The 18,307-nt window shown below is 46.2% G+C and overlaps 1 protein-coding gene across 2 annotated transcripts in view; it reads right to left on the bottom strand.

Moving 5' to 3' along the window:
* The window catches only part of LOC119957026 (EEF1A lysine methyltransferase 3-like), a 129,097-nt gene that overhangs the window by 94,700 nt on the left and 16,090 nt on the right, over window positions 1–18,307 (bottom strand). The window contains exon 1 of one of the 2 annotated variants that reach the window (XM_038784609.1): window positions 13,075–13,157. The exons of the other annotated variant lie outside the window; for it this stretch is intronic. The gene's annotated coding sequence lies outside the window, so the exon portion shown is untranslated. Of the gene's footprint in view, window positions 1–13,074; window positions 13,158–18,307 lie in introns of those variants that run through there. 2 annotated transcript variants of the gene reach the window in all.

Here is an 18,307-nt window from a genome sequence, read left to right as displayed (position 1 = left end):
GTAAATTATCACTAGTGCATTTGCAATTTCCCTAGCCATCTCTTTTCGCACTCTGGGATGCATTCCATCAGGGCCAGGAGACTTGTCCACCTTTAGCCCCATTAGCTTGCCCATCACTATCTCCTTAGTGATAACAATCTTCTCAAAGTCCTCACCTGTCATAGCCTCATTTCTATCAGTCACTGGCATATTATTTGTGTCTTCCACTGTGAAGACCGACCTAAAAAACCTGTTCAGTTCCTCAGCCATTTCCTTATCTCCCATTATTAAATCTCCCTTCTCATCCTCTAAAGGACCAATATTTAACTTAGCCACTCTTTTTTGTTTTACATATTTGTAGAAACTTTTACTGTCTGTTTTTATATTCTGAGCAAGTTTACTCTCATAATCTATCATACTCTTCTTTATAGCTTTTTTAGTAGCTTTCTGTTGCCCCCTAAACATTTCCCAGTCCTCTAGTCTCCCACCAATCTTTGCCACTTTGTATGCTTTTTCCTTCAATTTGATACTCTCCCTTATTTCCTTAGATATCCACGGTCGATTTTCACTCTTTCTACCGTCCTTCCTTTTTGTTGGCATAAACCTTTGCTGAGCACTGTGAAAAATTGCTTGGAAGGTTCTCCACTGTTCCTCAACTGTTTCACCATAAAGTCTTTGCTTCCAGTCTACCTTAGCTAGCTGTTCTCTCATCCCATTGTAATCTCCTTTGTTGAAGCACAAAACACGAGCGTTTGATTTTACCTTCTCACCCTCCATCTGTATTTTAAATTCCACCATATTGTGATCGCTCCTCCCGAGAGGATCCCTCACTATGAGATCATTAATGAATCCTGTCTCATTACACAGGACCAGATCTAGGACCGCTTGTTCCCTTGCAGGTTCCATTACATGCTGTTCAAGGAAACTATTGCGGATACATTCGGAAGGGCTTCTGGGTCCACGTGCAAAGTTGCTTTGGCGCCTATGATTTCCCCCAAACCTTCCTGGAAGACCTCTGGGTATTTTTGGGGTACTCCACTCAACTGCCCGCTTCCACTCTGGAAAATTTTCATCCAATCTAATTTTAGATCTTTCAGCCAGTTCCGTCCAATTAAGCTCGGTCCGGAGCCCTCTACTATAGTCAATGGTAATCTGAGCAATTGTTTCTCATATTCCACGGGTACATGAGTCGTGCCTAGAACTTCCAGGGGTTCCCCCGTGTAGGTTTTAAGTTTCGTCAATGTTTTTGTTAGGGTTAGTGGCTGGAGTCCATCTTCGATTTTTCTAAATGCTGCCACTCCCATTACTGATACGGCCGCACCCGTGTCTATTTCCATTATTGTCGGCCGCCCGTTCACCCGTGGGGTAATCCTAATGGGTTCTGCTTTCTTTGTTGCAATATTATATAATTGTTCCTCTTCGGAGGAGGATGGGGCGTCTAGGTTGTATACTTCCCTGCGTCCCCACGTGCTATTCCTCTTTTGCCACCTCCTTCTTGGGTTTCTGTCATTGTTACCCCACTCTGTCTGGTGCCAGAAACGGTCCTTCTCTGTTGGGGGAGCCCCAGCCGGTACCTCCCTCTGTCTCCAGTTAGTCCTGGCAGACTTGGGGGAAGTTCTGGGGTTTTCCTTTTTCCCTCTATTCCTCAGATTTTTCCTGAGGGCGGCTATCTGGTAGCAGGACCCGTTGTGGTAGTCCCTCTCACAGGTATCTACCTCCATTGGCGTGCCCTATAGTTCCTGCGCCCCACTTGCTGCCTTTTCTAGGGACAGTGCGAGCTGTAACGCCTGCCTGCAGTTAGCTCTGTTTCCGGCAACAGGCGTTTCTGTATTGTGAGGTTGTTTATACCACACACTAACCGGTCCCGAAGCATTTCATTTAGCGTCGTCGGGCCGAACACACATTTTTCTGCCAGCCTTCTCAGGCGGGTCAAGAAATTCGTGACTGACTCCCTGTCTTCCCGCTTCGCTGTGTAGAATCTGTACCTACGCAAAATGAGGGGTGGTTTTGGGTCGTAGTACTCTTTCACCAATTCCGTTACTTCTTGGAAAGTTTTCGTGTCCGGCGCATCGGGATGAGTCAGAATACGTATAATGGCAAAAGCTGAGGGTCCGCACGCCGACAGCTGGATAAGCCGTCTCCTTTCATCCGTCAGTATATCATTTGCCCCGAAGAAGTAACACATTCTCTCCACATACTGGGACCAGTCCTCAATAGCCGGGTCGAATGCCTCTAACCTTCCAAAAAACGGCATTTTTAAAATGGCAAGGCTTACCCTCCGAGTGCGGCAGCTGGTCTCCGCAAAATTCTTAGTTTACCTCGTCGCCACTGTAGTATTCCACCGGAGGCAGGAGTTCCGTCACCACACCAATATTTATTTACAATAATGATATTACAGGAGCAGCTACAAACAGTGCTGACAGCAGTCCAGTAAACTTAAGACTGCTCACAAAGCCTACACAGGAGCTATCATTGAGGGAGCTCATACTCCAATTGGCCAACCAATAAAGCCAATTGGAGTTCATGACACAATCGACATGTAGATTAAAATCCTCCATGATAACTGCTGTACCATTTCTACATGCATCAGTTATTTCTTTGTTTATTGCCTGTCCCACTATAATGTTACTATTTAGAGGCCAATAGACTACTCCTATCAATGACTTTTTCGCCTTACTATTCCTGATTTCCACCCAAATGGATTCAACCTTATCCTCCATAGCACCGATGTCATCCCTTACTATTGCCCGGATGTCATCCTTAAATAACAGAGCTACACCACCTCCCTTACCATCCACTCTGTCCGTCCGAATAGTTTGATACCCTTGGATATCTAACTCCCAGTCGTGACCATCCTTAAACCATGTTTCAGTAATGGCCACTAAATCATAGCCATTCACGATGATTTGCGCCATCAACTCATTTACCTTATTCCGAATACTGTGAGCATTCAGGTAAACTACACTTACGTTGGCTTTTGTACCTCTGTTTTTAATTTTAACACCTGGATCAGTAACCTCTCCTAAGTTATATTTACTCTTAACTTTTCTCCTAATTTTCCTTGTCGTTGAACCCATATCTTCATGTAATAACCTGCCGCGCCCACGATGTTGTGCCGACCTTTGTCCTAGATTTATCATAGATTATCATAGAATTCACAGTGCAGAAGGAGGCCATTCGGTCCATCGAGTCTGTACCGGCTCTTGGAAAGAGCACCCTACCCAAGGTCAACACCTCCACCCTATCCCAATTACCCAAGAACCCAACCCAACATGAAGGGCAATTTTGGACACTAAGGGCAATTTATAATGGCCAATCCACCTAACCTGCACATCTTTGGACTATGGAAGGAAACTGGAGCACCCGGAAGAAACACACGCACACACGGGGAGGATGTGTAGACTGCGCACAGACAGTGACCCAAGCCGGAATCGAACCTGGGACCCTGGAGCTGTGAAGCAATTGTGCTATCCACAATGCTACCGTGCTGCCCTTAAGAAGAAATTAATCTACACTCCATCATTCTACCGTAATCCATGTAACTATCCAATAGTCGCTTGAAGGTCCCTAATGTTTCCGACTGAACTACTTCCACAGGCAGTGCATTCCATGCCCCTACTACTCTCTGGGTAACGTACCTATCTCTGAAATCCCCCCCAATATCTTCCATCATTCACCTTAAATTCATGTCCCCTTGTAATGGTTTGTTCCACCCGGGGAAAAAGTCTCTGACTGCCTACTCTATCTATTCCCCTGATCATCTGATAAACCTCTATCAAGTCGCCTCTCATCCTTCTCCATTCTAATAAGAAAAGCCTAGCACCCTCAACCTTTCCTCGTAATGTGGAGATGCTGGCGTTGGACAGGGGTAAGCACAGTAAGAAGTCTTACAGCACCAGGTTAAAGTCCAACAGGTTTGTTTCAAACACGAGCTTTCGGAGCGCTGCTCCTTACTCAGGTGAAACACCTGAGGAAGGAGCAGCGCTCCGAAAGCTTGTGTTTGAAACAAACCTGTTGGACTTTAACCTGGTGTTGTAAGACTTCTTAGTCTGCTTTTCTCGTAAGGCCTATTCTCCATTCCAGGCAACATCCTGGTAAATCTCCTTTGCACCTTTTACAAAGCTTCCACATCCTTCCTAAACTGAGGTGACCAGAACTACACACAGTACTCCAAATATGGCCTTCCCAAGGTGTTGTGCAGCTGCATCATCACCTCACGGCTCTTAAATTCAATCCCTCTGCTGATGAACACGAGCACACCATAGGCCTTCTTCACAGCTCTATCCACTTGAGTGGCAACTTTTAAAGATCTATGAACATAGACCCCAAGATCTCTCTGCTCCTCCACATTGCCAAGAACCCTACTGTTGACCCTGTATTCTGCATTCATATTTGACCTTCCAAAATGGACAACCTCACACTTTTCAGGGTTAAACTCCATCTGCCACTTCTCAGCCCAGCTCAGCATCCTATCTATGTCTCTTTTCAGCCATAAACAGCCCTCCTCACTATCCACAACTCCACCAATCTCCGTTTCATCTGCAAATTTACTGACCCACCCTTCAACTCCCTCATCCAAGTCATTAATGAAAATCACAAGCAGCAGAGAACCCAGAACTGATCCCTGCGGTGCCCCACTGGTAACTGGGCTCCAGGCTGAATATTTGCCTCCACCACCATTCTCTGTCTTCTATCGGTGAGCCAGTTCGTTATCTACCTGGTCAAATTTCCCACTATCCCATGCCTCCTTACATTCTGCAGAAGCCTACCATGGGGAACCTTATCAAATGCCTTACGAAAATCCATGTACACTACATCCACTGCTTTACCTTCATCCACATGCTTGGTCACCTCCTCAAAGAATTCAGTAAGACTTGGAAGGCAAGAACTACCCCTCATAAATCCGTGCTGACTATCCCTAATCAATCAGTGTCTTTCCAGATGCTCAGAAATCCTATCCCTCAGTACCCTTTCCATTACTTTACATACCACCGAAGTAAGACTAGCTGGCCTGTAATTCCCAGGGTTATCCCTATTCCCGTTTTTGAACAGGGGCACGACATTCGCCATTCTCCAATCCACTGGTACCAGCCCTGTTGACAGTGGGGACGAAAAGATCATTGCCAACGGCTCTGAAATTTCATCTCTTGCTTCCCAAAGAATCCTTGGATATATCCCGTCAGGCCCGGGGGCTTGTCTATCCTCAAGTTTTTCAAAATGCCCAACACATCTTCTTTCCAAACAAGTATGTCCTCGAGCTTACCAGTCTGTTTCACACTGTCCTCTCCAACAATATGACCCCTCTCATTTGTAAATACTGAAGTACTCGTTCAAGACCTCTCCTATCTCTTCAGACTCACTGCACAATCTCCCATTACTGTCCTTGATCGTACCTACCCTCGCTCTAGTCATTCTCATATTTCTCACATATGTGTAAAAGGCCTTGGGGTTTTCCTTGATCCTACCCACCAAAGATTTTTCATGCCCTCTCTTAGCTCTCCTAATCCCTTTCTTCAGTTCCCGCCTGGCTATCTTGTATCCCTCCAGCGCCCTGTCTGAACCTTATTTCCTCAGCCTTACATAAGTCTCCTTCTTCCTCTTAACAAGACATTCAAACTCTCTTGTCAACCATGGTTCCCTCATTCGACCATCTCTTCCCTGCCTGACAGGGACATACATATCAAAGACACGCAGTACCTGTTCCTTGAACAAGTTCCACGTTTCAGTTGGGTCCTTCCCTGACAGCCTATGTTCCCAACTTATGCACTTTAATTCTTGTCTGACAGCATTGTATTTACTCTTCCCCCAATTGTAAACCTGGCCCTGTTGCACGCACCTATCCCCCTCTATTATTTACGTGAAAGTGACAGAATTGTGGTCACTATCTCCAAAATGCTCACCCACTAACAAATCTATCACTTGCCCTGGTTCATTACCAAACACCAAATCCAATATGGCCTACCCTCTGGTCGGACAATCTACATACGGCGTTAGAACAAAGAACAAAGAAAATTACTGCACATGAATAGGCCCTTCGGCCCTCCCAGCCTGCGCCGATCCAGGTCCTTCATCTAAACCTGTCTCCTATTTTCCAAGGTCTCCTTCCCTCTGATCCCGCCCGTTTATATACCTGTCTAGATGCATCTTAAATAATGCTATCGTGCCCGCCTCTACCACCTCCGCTGGTAAAGCGTTCCAGGCACCCACCACCCTCTGCGTAAAAAACTTTCCACGCATATCTCCCTTAAACTTTCCCCCTCTCACCTTGAAATCGTGACCCCTTGTAACTGACACACCCACTCTTGGGAAAAGCTTGTTGCTATCCACCCTGTCCATATCTCTCATAATTTTGTAGACCTCAATCAGGTCCCCCCTCAACCTCCACCATTCCAATGAAAACAATCCTAATCTACTTAACCTTTCTTCATAGCTAGCACCCTCCATACCAGGCAACATCCTGCTGAACCTCCTCTGCACCCTCTCCAAAGCATCCACATCCTTCTGGTAATGTGGCGACCAGAACTGCACGCAGTATTCCAAATGTGGCCGAACCAAAGTCCTATACAACTGTAATATGACCTGCCGACTCTTGTACTCAATACCCCATCCAATGAAGGCAAGCATGCTGTATGCCTTCTTGACCACTCTATCAACCTGCGTTGCGACCTTCAGGATACAATGGACCTGAACTCCCAGATCTCTCTGTACATCAATTTTCCCCAAGACCCTTCCATTGACCATATAGTCCGCTCTTGAATTTGATCTTCCAAAATGCATCACCTCGCATTTGCCTGGATTGAACTCCATCTGCCATTTCTCTGCCCAACTCTCCAATCTATCTATATTTTGTTGTATTCTCTGACAGTCCTCCTCACTATTTGCAACTCCACCAATCTTAATATCATCTGCAAACGTGCTAATCAGACCACCTATACCTTCCTCCAGGTCATTTATGTGGATCACATACAACAGTGGTCCGAGCACGGATCCCTGTGGAACACCACTAGTAATCCTTCTCCATTTTGAGACACTCCCTTCCACCACTACTCTCTGTCTCCTGTTGCCCAGCCAGTTCTTTATCCATCTAGCTAGTACACCCTGAACTTCTAGCTAGTACACCATACGACTTCACTTTTGCCATCAACCTGCCATGGGAAACCTTATCAAACGCCTTACTAAAGTCCATGTATATGACATCTACAGCCTTTCCCTCATCAATTAACTTTGTCACTTCCTCAAAGAATTCAATTAAGTTTGTAAGACATGACCTTCCCTGCACAAACCCATGCTGCCTATCACTGATAAGTCTATTTTCTAACAGATGTGAATAGATCCTATCCCTCAGTATCTTCTCCAACAGTTTGCCTACCACTGACGTCAAGCTCACAGGTCTATAATTCCCTGGATTATCCCTGCTACCCTTCTTAAACAAAGGGACAACATTAGCAATTCTCCAGTCTTCCGGGACCTCACCCGTGCTCAAGGATGCTGCAAAGATATCTGTTAAGGCTCCAGCTATTTCGACCCTCGCTTCCCTCAGTAACGTGGGATAGATCCTATCCGGCCCTGGGGACTTGTCCACCTTAATGTCTTTTAGAATACCCAAAACTTCCCCCTTCCGTATGACAACTTGACCTAGAGTATTTAAACATCCATCCCTAGCCTCAACATCCGTCTTGTCCCTCTCCTTTGTGAATACCGATGCAAAGTACTCATTAAGAATCTCACCCATTTCCTCCGAGTCCACGCATAAATTTCCTCTTTTGTCTTTGAGTGGGCCAATCCTTTCTCTAGTTACCCTCTTGCTCCTTACATACGAATAAAAGGCTTTGGGATTTTCCTTAACCCTGTTCGCCAAAGATATTTCATGACCCCTTTTAGCCCTCTTTATTGCGCGTTTGAGATTTGTCCTACTTTCTCGATATTCCTCCAAAGCTCCATCAGTTTTGAGTTGCCTAGATCCTATGTATGCTTCCTTTTTCATCTTAGCTAGTTTCACAATTTCACCCGTCATCCATGGTTCCCTGATCTTGCCATTTCTATCTTTCATTTTCACAGGAACATGTCTGTCCTGCACTCTAATCAACCGTTGCTTAAAAGACTCCCGCATTTCAAATGTGGATTTACCCTTAAACAGCTGCTCCCAATCCACATTCCCTAGGTCCTGCTGAACTTTGTTATACCAATTTAGCACCCTTCCTATCGGACCACTCTTGTCCTTGTCCATGAGTATTCTAAAACTTACGGAATTGTGATCGCTATTCCTAAAGTAATCACCGACTGAAACATCAACCACCTGGCTGGGATCATTCCCCTATACCAGGTCCAGTATGGCCCCTCCCCGAATTGGACTATTTACATACTGCTCTAAAAAACTCTCCTGGATGCTCCTTACAATCTCTGCTCCATCTACGCCTCCAACACAACACGAATCCCATTCAATGTTCGGGAAGTTAAAATCTCCCATCACAACCACCCTATTGCTCCTACATTTTTCTATAATCTGTCTGTATATTTGTACCTCTACTTCATGCTCGCTTTTGGGAGGCCTGTAGTAAAGTTCCAACCCTTCCTATTTCTTAGCTCTATCCATATTGCCTCAGTGCTCGAATCCTCCATGGTGCCCTCCTTAATCACAGCTGTGATATCATCTCTGATAAGTAATGCAACTCCTCCACCCTTTCTACCTCCCTCTCTATCCCTCCTGAAGCATCTATCCCCTGGGATATTCAGTTGCCAGTCTTGCCCTTCCCTCAACCAAGTCTCAGTAATACCAATAACATCATATTCCCAGGTACTGATCCAAGCCCTAAATTCATCTGCCTCACCTGCTACACTTCTCGCATTAAAACAAATGCACCTCAGACCACCTGTCCCTTTGCGTTTATCATCTCTTCCCTGTCTACTCTTCCCCTTAGTCACATTGAGTTTATTGTCTCGTACCTTACTGGCTTTAGTTGCTGCTTCTTTACTGACCTCTAACTTCCTAATCTGGTTCCCATCCCCCTGCCACATTAGTTTAAAACCTCCCCAAAAGTGTTAGCAAAAGCACCCCCTAGGACATTGGTTCCAGTCCTGCCCAGGAGTAGACCATCCGGTTTGTAATGGTCCCACCGCCCCCAGAACCGGTTCCAATGTTCCAAAAATCTGAATCCCTCCCTCCTGCACCATCTCTCAAGCCACGTATTCATTCTGACTATTCTTGAATTTCTACTCTGTTAGAAAAGCTACCTGGACACACTGCACAAACACCACCCCATACAAAGGGCGAAATTCTCCCCCCCCCACGACGGGTGGGAGAATAGGGGGAGGGCCTTCCCGACTTTTTTGACGCCCTCCCGCTGTTCTCCCCCCCCCCCGCCGAAATCCCGACAAGAATGGGCACCGATCGCGGGCAGCGGGCCCGATGCCCGCGCACTATTTGTCCTTCCGCCGCCCCGCAGTATCAATACGCGGGGCGGCTGAGGGGCAACCCGGTCCGCGCATGCGCGGGTTTCGCGCAAAAATGCAATGACGTCACCCGCGCATGCACGGGTGGAGTCTTCCCACCTGCGCATGCGCGGCTGACGTCATATGACGCGTCAGCCGCCGCTAACTCCGGCAAGCGGGCTTAACGATTTTCGTTAAGCCCGACTTGTCGGAGCCTCCGACGTCGGGCTGCTCGCCCCGACGGGGGACCAAAATCGGTCCCCCGTCGGGAAGGGGCGCGCTGCCGTAAAACCCGCCCGGGTTTTACGGCAGTTTTACGATTTCTCCCGTTTTGGGAGAATTTCGCCCAAACTATTTGATCTAAAGAGTTTCCACTCAATGTTTGGGAAGTTGAAATCACCCATGACTACTACCCTGTGACTTCTGCACCTTTCCAAAATCTGTTTCCCAATCTGTCCCTCCACATCTCTGCTGCTATTTGGGGGGCCTATAGAAAACTCCCAAGAAGCTGACTGCTCCTTTCCTATTTCTGACTTCAACCCATACTACCTAATTTGTAAATACTGCTACCTCCTCGAACTGCTTTTCTGCAGCTGTTATACTATCTCTAATTAACAATGCCACCCCTCCACCTCTTTTACCACCCTCCCTAATCTTATTGAAACATCTATAACCAGGGACCTCCAACAACCATTTCTGCCCCTCTTCTACCCAAGTTTCCGTGATGGCCACAACATCGTAGTTCCAAGTATCGATCCATGCCTTAAGTTCACCCACCTTATTCCTGATGCTTCTTGCATTGAAGTATACACACTTCAACCCATCTCCGTGCCTGCAAGTACTCTCCTTTGTCAGTGTTCCCTTCCCCACTGCCTCACTACACGCTTTGGCGTCCTGAATATCGGCTAGCTTAGTTGCTGGACTACAAATCCGGTTCCCATTCCCCAGCCAAATTAGTTTAAACCCTCCCGAAGAGTACTTGAAAACCTCCCCCCCAGGATATTGGTGCCCCTCTGGTTCGGATGCAACCCGTCCTGCTTGTACAGGTCCCACCTTCCCCAGAATGCGCTCCAATTATCCAAATAACAGAAGCCCTCCCTCCTACTCCATTCCTGCAGCCACGTGTTCAACTGCACTTTCTCCCTATTCCTAGCCCCGCTATCACGTGGCACCGGCAACAAACCAGAGTTGACAACTCTGTCTTTCCTGGCTTACCATTTATGTTTTTACTTCCCGTTTGATTCCTTTTAGTATTACTGGGCCTATTCACTGAGCTTCCCTCAGTCACTTGCACTGTCGACCTTTTTGATTTTGGACTATGGCTTCTCTGCCTTACACTTTCCCCCTTACTGCCTTTTGTTTCTGTCCCTGTTTTACTACCTTCCGACTTCCTCCATTGGTTCACATCCGCTTGCCACATTAGTTTAAACCCTCCCCAACAGCTCTAGCAAACACCCCCCCCCCAGGACATCGGTTCCAGCCCTGCCCAGGTGCAGACCGTCCGGTTTGTACTGGTCCCACCTCCCCCAGAACTGGTTCCAATGCCCCAGGAATTTGAATCCCTCCCTCTTGCACCATCTCTCGAGCCACGCATTCATCCTATCTATCCGGACATTCCTACTCTGACTAGCCCGTGGCACAGGTAGCAATCCTGAGATTACTACCTTTGAGTTCCTACTTTTTAGTTTAACTCCTAACTCCCTGAATTCAGCTTGTAGAACCTCTTCCTGTTTTTACCTATATCGTTGGTGCCTATGTGCACCATGGCAGCTGGCTGTTCACCCTCCCCCCCCCCCCCCCCCCCCCCCTAGAATGCCCTGCAGCTGCTCTGAGACATCCTTGACCCTTGCACCAGGGAGGCAACATACCATCCTGGAGTCTCGATTGCATCCGCAGAACCGCCTGTCTATTCCCCTTACGATTGAGTCCCCTATCACTATAGCCCTGCCATTCTTCTTCCTGCCCTGCTGTGCAGCAGAGCCAGCCACGGTGCCATGAACCTGGCTGCTGCTGCCTTCCCTGGTGAGCCATCTCCCTCAACAGTATCCAAAGCGATATATCTGTTTTGCAGGGAGTTGACCGCAGGGGACACTGGCACTGCCTTCCGACTCTTGCTCTGTCTTTTGGTCACCCATTTTCTATCTCCCTCAGTAACTTTCACTTGCAGTGTGACCAACTCGCTAAACGTACTATCCACGACATCTTCAGCATCGCGTGTGCTCCAAAGTGAGTCCATCCGCAGCTCCAGAGCCGTCACGCGGTCGAACAGGAGCTGCAACTGGACACACTCCTTGTACGTGAAGGAGCCAGGGACAGTGGACGTGTCCCTGAGCTCCCACATGGCACACGAGTAGCATGACACGGGTCTGGGATCTCCTGCCATGTCTTAAACCTTTGGTTAACTTCAACAACTACAATTTCAAAAAAAACCCCAAGAAAAAATAAACAAATGTACCAATGAAAAGAAAAAGAAAACAGAAAAACTACTTACCAGTCACTTACCAAGGATAAAAAGCAGCTCCTCCCTCCCCCAAGCTTCGAATTCCCACCTAGCTTCAAATTCCCAACTCACTCTCAGCTGTGTCTCACTCTGGCTGTGTCTTCCCTGGCTAACTGGGAGAACTCACTGGGAGTGAGAAAATACTAGCCCCAGTGTGGGCTGAGTCAGATTGCGTCCTGTTTGCTGGCAGCTTTATCTGTTCTATCTTGTTGACCTGTCACACATGCTGTGTCCTTCTCTCTCTGCCTTTTGCCATTTCTCCACTTTGTTTTCCAATGGAATGTGGGTGTCGCTGACTGGGCCACCATTTGCTGCCCTCCCTAATTGCCCTCCCTAATTGCCCGAGTGTCTTGTTCAGCCAGTTCAGAGGGCAGTTAAAAGTCAAACACATTGCATTGCGCCTGGAGTCACATGTCGGCCAAAAAACGTACGGGCGGCAGATTTCCTTCCCGAAAGGACATCAGTGAACCAGATGGGTTTTTAACATCAATACTACAAAAGCAAAATACTGCGGAAGCTGGAAATCTGAAAGAAAAACAGAACATACTGGAAAACCCTGGCATTTTTGGCAGCATCTGTGGAGAGGGGAGCAGAGTTAATGTCTTGGGTCTGTGTGACACAGCGGCACAGTGGTAAGCACTGCTGCCTCACAGCACCAGGGACCCGGGTTCAATTATGGCCTTGGATGACTTTGTGTAGTGTTTGCACATTCTTCCTTTGTCTGCCCGTGTTTCCCCCGGATGCTCCGGTTTCCTCACAGTCCAAAGGTGTGCAGGTTAGGTGGATTGTCCCTATCAATTGACCTTTCGTGTCCAAAGGTGCAGTTAGGTGGGGTTATGGGAATAGGGTGGGAGAATGGGCCTAGATAGCATGCTCTTTTGGAGGGTTGGTGCAGGCTCAATGGGCCGAATGGTCTCCTTCAGCACTGTAGGAATTTTACGGTTCTTGAATTTTCAGAAAAATTGACGATAGTTTCACAGTCACCATTGCTAAGATTATCTTCCAATTCTGGATTTTGTAAAAATTGTATTCTAAATTTCATCAGCTGTGGTGGATCGGACTGTTTTGACAGCAATTAATAAAAATTGGTTTTCAGAGTCACAATAGCTGAAAGAAACGGGAGTAAGGGCTGCTCTTGCCGACAAAGTTACAAAACAGTCACTTACTTTGCAATTCTCTGAGCTGCTGAGTGAAGATGAACCGTCTTTGGTACAATGCAGTTGGCCAGAGGCTGCTGACTGGACCTCCAGTTGCGAACAGCTCCCATTGAGCATTGCCTCCAGTTTTAATTGGTCAATTATCTTCAAATTGCAACATCTTCACACATAGTCACACTGTTGCAAAATACATCAGCTGATTTTCTAGTCCAGGACTGTTCCTTGCGATGGTGAATTCTGGCTGTCAGATTGTTACATTTGGACATGCACTGGATTGTTACGACTTGCTGGCAGCATTCTATTGTATCTTCTAGTGCCTCTATGCCAGGGGTGGGCAAACTACGGCCCACGGGTCGCATGTGGCCCGCCAAAGGTATTTCTGCGGCCCACCAAGTCATTTAAAAAAAAAATTTTTTTTTTAAAAACTTTTTTTTTAATAATTTTTTTTTAAGGTTAATGGGGGGGGGCGGCTGTTGGGTTACTTACTGGTATAGGGTGGATACGTTGACTTGAGTAGGGTTATCATTGCTCGGCACAACATCGAGGGCCGAAGGGCCTGTTCTGTGCTGTACTGTTCTATGTTCTATATGAGGTGCCCAGAATCATAACCGGGTGAAGTAATTATTTTACTTAATATAATATGCGGCCCTTTGTGAATTGTGAATTTCTGAATGTGGCCCTTGCACGGAAAAGTTTGCCCACCCCTGCTCTATGCTGAAGTGCTATTTATAAAGATTCCATTTGTTCTCCTTTTCAGCTCCTCGGCTGACCCCATTTGGAGTATTGTGAGCAGTTTTGGGCCCCGTATCGAAGGAGGATGTGCTGGCCTTGGAAAGGGTCCAGAGGAGGTTCACAAGAATGATCCCTGGAATGAAGAGCTAGGTGTTTATTAATGAAGAGCTTGTCGTGTGAGGAACGGTTGAGAATCTGGGTCTGTACTCGATGGAGTTTAGAAAGATGACGGGGATCTTATTGAAACTTACAGGATGCTGCAAGACCTTGATAGAGTGGACTTAGAGAGGATGTTTCCAATTGTAGGAAAAACTAGAACCAGGGGACACAATCCCAGACTAAAGGCTTTAAAACAGAGATGAGGAGGAATTTCTTCAGCCAGGGGGGTGGTGAATCTGTGGAACTCTTTGCCGCAGAAGTCTGTGGAGGCCAAATAACTGAGTATCTTTAAATCAGAAATAGATAGCTTCTTGATTAATGAGGGGATCAGGGATTATGGGGAGAAGGCAGGAGAATGGGGATCAGAAAAATAACAGCCATGATTGATTGGCGGAGCAGAATCGACAGGCCGAGTGGCCTAATTCTGCTCATATGTCTTGTGGTCTTATGTCATTTATAATTGTTTATTAAGAAAAATGATCAGTGATTGTACCTCGTCACACATACAAGTTCTCCATTGCAGCTCCTCGGCAGCCCTGAAACATTTCATAGAATCAGAGAATCTACAGAACGGAGACAGGCCCTTTGGTCCAAACTGTCAACCAAAAAGCCCATCTAAGCCCACCCCATTCGCCTGCATTCGGCCCGGATCCCACTAAACCTTTCCTATCCATGTATCTGTCCAAATGCCTTTTAAATGTTGCCTCAACCATTTCCTCTGGCAGCTCATTCCACATACGTAACATCCTCTGTGTAAAAACGTTGCTCCTCAGGTTCCCAATAACGTTTTATTTAACGAAAATTACGTTTCCCCTCTTAACGTAAACCTAGTTCTTGATTCCCCAACCCTGGGAAAAAGACTTGAGTGCATTCACCCTTTCATGATCTTATCCACCTCTATAAGACCACCCCTCAGTCTCCTACGCCCCAAAGAAAAAAATCCTAGCCTGTCCAATCTCTCCCTATAACTCAGTCCCTTGAATCCTGGCAACTTCTTTGTAAATCTCTTCTGCACACTCTCCAGTTTAATAACATCTTTCCTACAGCAAGGCGACCAAAACGGAACACAATACTCCAGGTGCGGCCTCAGCAATGTCCTGTACAACTGCAACATAACTTCCCAACTTCTATACTCAATGCCCTGACTGATGAAGGCCAACATGCCTAAAGCCTTCTTCACTGCCCTTTCTACCTGTGACTCCACTTTTAAAGTCCTTGCACCTGAACTCCAAGGTCCCTCTGTTCCACGATACTCCCTAAGATCCTACCATTCACCGTGAAAGTTCTACCTTGATTTGACTTTACAAAATGCAACACCTCACACTTATCTGTATTGAACTCCATTTGCCATTTCTCGACCACTTCTCCAGCTGATCAAGATCCTGCTGCAATTTTTGATAACTTTCCTCACTGTCTACAATAACATCTATTTTAATGTCATCTGCAAACTTACTGATCATGCCTTGTACTTTCTCATCCAAATCGTTGATATAGATAAGAAACAGCAATGGACCCAGCATTGACCCCCTGAGGCACACCACTATTCACAGGCCTCCAGTCTGACAAGCATCCTTCCACCATTACCCTCTGCTTTCGACCATCAAGTCAATTGTATATCTAATTTACCAGCTCTCCCTGGATTCCCTGTGGTGTAACCTTCCAGAGCAGCCGACCAGGTGGAACTTTATCAAAGGCCTTGCTGAAGTCCATATCGGCTACGTCAACCGACCTGCCTTCATCAACCTTCCTGGTCACTTCATCAAAGAACTCTAACAAATTTGTAATGCATGATTTCCCATGCACAAAGCCGTGCTGACCATTCCTAATCAAACACTGACGTCCCAAATGCCTGTGTATCTTATCCCTCAGAATCCTCTCTGGTAACCTACCCACCACTGATGTTAGGCTTACCAGTCTATAACTCCCAGGTTTTTCTTTGCAGCCCTTCTTAAATGAGGGCACAACAATTTGTCAGGGCATCATTTGTGCTTTTTTCAAGGTTTACAATGAAGACTGCCGTTTGCCGGCGTTACGGTCCTGTTGAACCTCACAAACTGCAAACTCGCAAATGACAGATATACTTCACAATGGGAGTCGATTAGAAAGGATCCAGCCATCCTAACATTTCACACATACAATAGATCAAAGGCAGGATGTAATGCTATCAGGATCACCTGGTCCTGCTGAAAGTCAATGGTCTTTTGGCTGGCAGGCCGCATCCCCCTGTGGCAGGTCCTGCCACAGCGGGGTTGGAAAATCCCAGCCTTTGCTTTTAATAAATTTAGAGAGAAATTTGGCATTGTCACTGGCCTTATGATAAAGAGAGACCAGTGTTATTCTAAGGGGACCTGGGTTCAAATCCCACCACGACAGATGATAAAATTTAACTCAGTAAAAATCTGGAATTAAATGTCTAATGATGACCATGACACCATTGATGATTATTGTACAAAATTCTATCTGGTTCACTGCTGCCTCACAGCGCCAGAGACCGGGTTCAATTCCGGCCTTGGGTGACTGGCTGTGTGGAGTTTGCATTTCTTCCCATGCCTGTGTGGGCTTCCTCCGGGTGTTCTGGATTCCTCCCACAGTCCATAGAAGTGCAGGTTAGGTGGATTGGCCATGATCAATTTGTGGGGTTATGGGGAAAGGGCGTGGAGGTGGGCCGAGGTAGGCTGCTCTTTCAGAGGGTCAGTGCAAACTCGATGAGCTGAGTGGCCTTCTTTTGCACTGCAGGAATTTTATGGTTCTATGGAAGGAAACCAACCTGGTCTGGCCTCCATGTAACTCTAGATCCATAGCAATGTGGTTGACTCTTAACCACTTTCTGAACGTTTAAGTGCAATTTAGGGAGGCAACAAATGCTCGCCCAGCCATTGGTGCCCACATTCAGTGAAAGAATAAAAAAGTGCCTTCCTTTGTTTAACTTTATTTTGGTGTTTTTTCTATTTCTTTCGCCATTTTCTAAAGTCACCTTCTATTTTTTATGTTTAAAACCTGGATAAGTGAACATTTGGGACTACAGTGGGTGAACTGGCGGATAAAGAAATTTGCACAGATAAGTAAATGCGTGAAACAGAAAGTCAAGAAGAGTGGGACTTAACTGTAATTAAAAAAAGGTCCTGAGGCAATTTGACTGGGAGACTGTTGGCTTCAAATTTATATCACAAAAGGCTTCAGTTAAGCTCTTACGTTGTTACTCAAGTCTTTCTCTTGCATCATTGGGCACTACAGTGGTAAAATCATAGTCACTAAAGACCGACACTTTGAATAGGTTGTTCTGGCACTTATACTTAAGGTACATCATGTACTTCAGTAACCCTGTACTTGGTACATCACTGTCTCAGCAATGGATCAGAGAGTCCTGTGAATGTAGCCTCTGCAGTGCAACAGTGACTGGATGACTTAGCCTCATGAGGAGCAATCCAAGGCGACAGGGAGCACAGTGTAAATGAATTAACAAAAAGTAGGAGTTCTTCCCCGACTATGTGGTAACTATTGTATGGAGAGTGACTGTATTTTAATTCCACATCGAGAGGGTCCATATATAAATTGCATGTAGAGTGTGGTTAACTCAGATCTACACAGAAGGTCCCAATACTAACCCCTGGGAAATTCCATTAAAAATCTTCCTCCAATCTGAAAAACACCCATTTATGACTCCTCTGTTTCCTGCATTCAGTCAATTTCTTATCTAAGTGATTTAAGAACATAAGAACTCGGAGCAGGAGTCGGCCATCTGGCCCTTTGAGCCTGCTCCGCCATTCAATGAGATCATGGCTTATCTTTTGTGGACTCAGCTCCACTTTCCCGCCCGAACACCATAACCCTTTATTCCTCAAAATACGATCTATCTTTATCTTGAAAAAATTTAATGAAGGAGCCTCAACTGCTTCACTGGGCAGGAAATTCCATAGATTCACAACCCTTTGGGTGAAGAAGTTCCTCCTAAGCTCAGTCCTAAATTTTGAGGCTCTTCCCATTTTAATTCCATGAGCTAGAATTTTATTCATATGTGGAAAGGACATAGCCAAGTTGATGGAATAGACAGATAGGCGGCAAATTAAGTTCAACACAGAGAAGTGTGAGGTGATACATTTTAGTAGGGAGAACATGGACAGACAATGTAAAGTAAGAGGCACAGTTGTTAAGGGGGTGAATGAACGGAGACTTATATGTGCATAGATGATTGAAGGTGGAAGAGCAGGTGGGGAGAGCTGTTAATAACACATATTGATAGAGGCAAAGAGTACAAGAGCAAGGAGGTTATGCTGAACTTAGACAAGACTCTGGCTATACCTCGGCTGGAATATTGTGTACAGTTCTGGGTGCCACCCTATAGGAAGGATGT

This window comes from Scyliorhinus canicula, chromosome 25 (genome assembly GCF_902713615.1).
Source record: "Scyliorhinus canicula chromosome 25, sScyCan1.1, whole genome shotgun sequence".
Taxonomy (NCBI): Eukaryota; Metazoa; Chordata; class Chondrichthyes; order Carcharhiniformes; family Scyliorhinidae; genus Scyliorhinus; species Scyliorhinus canicula.
The sequence above is the reverse complement of the archived record's forward strand: the minus strand, read 5'-3'. Positions and strand labels throughout refer to the sequence as shown.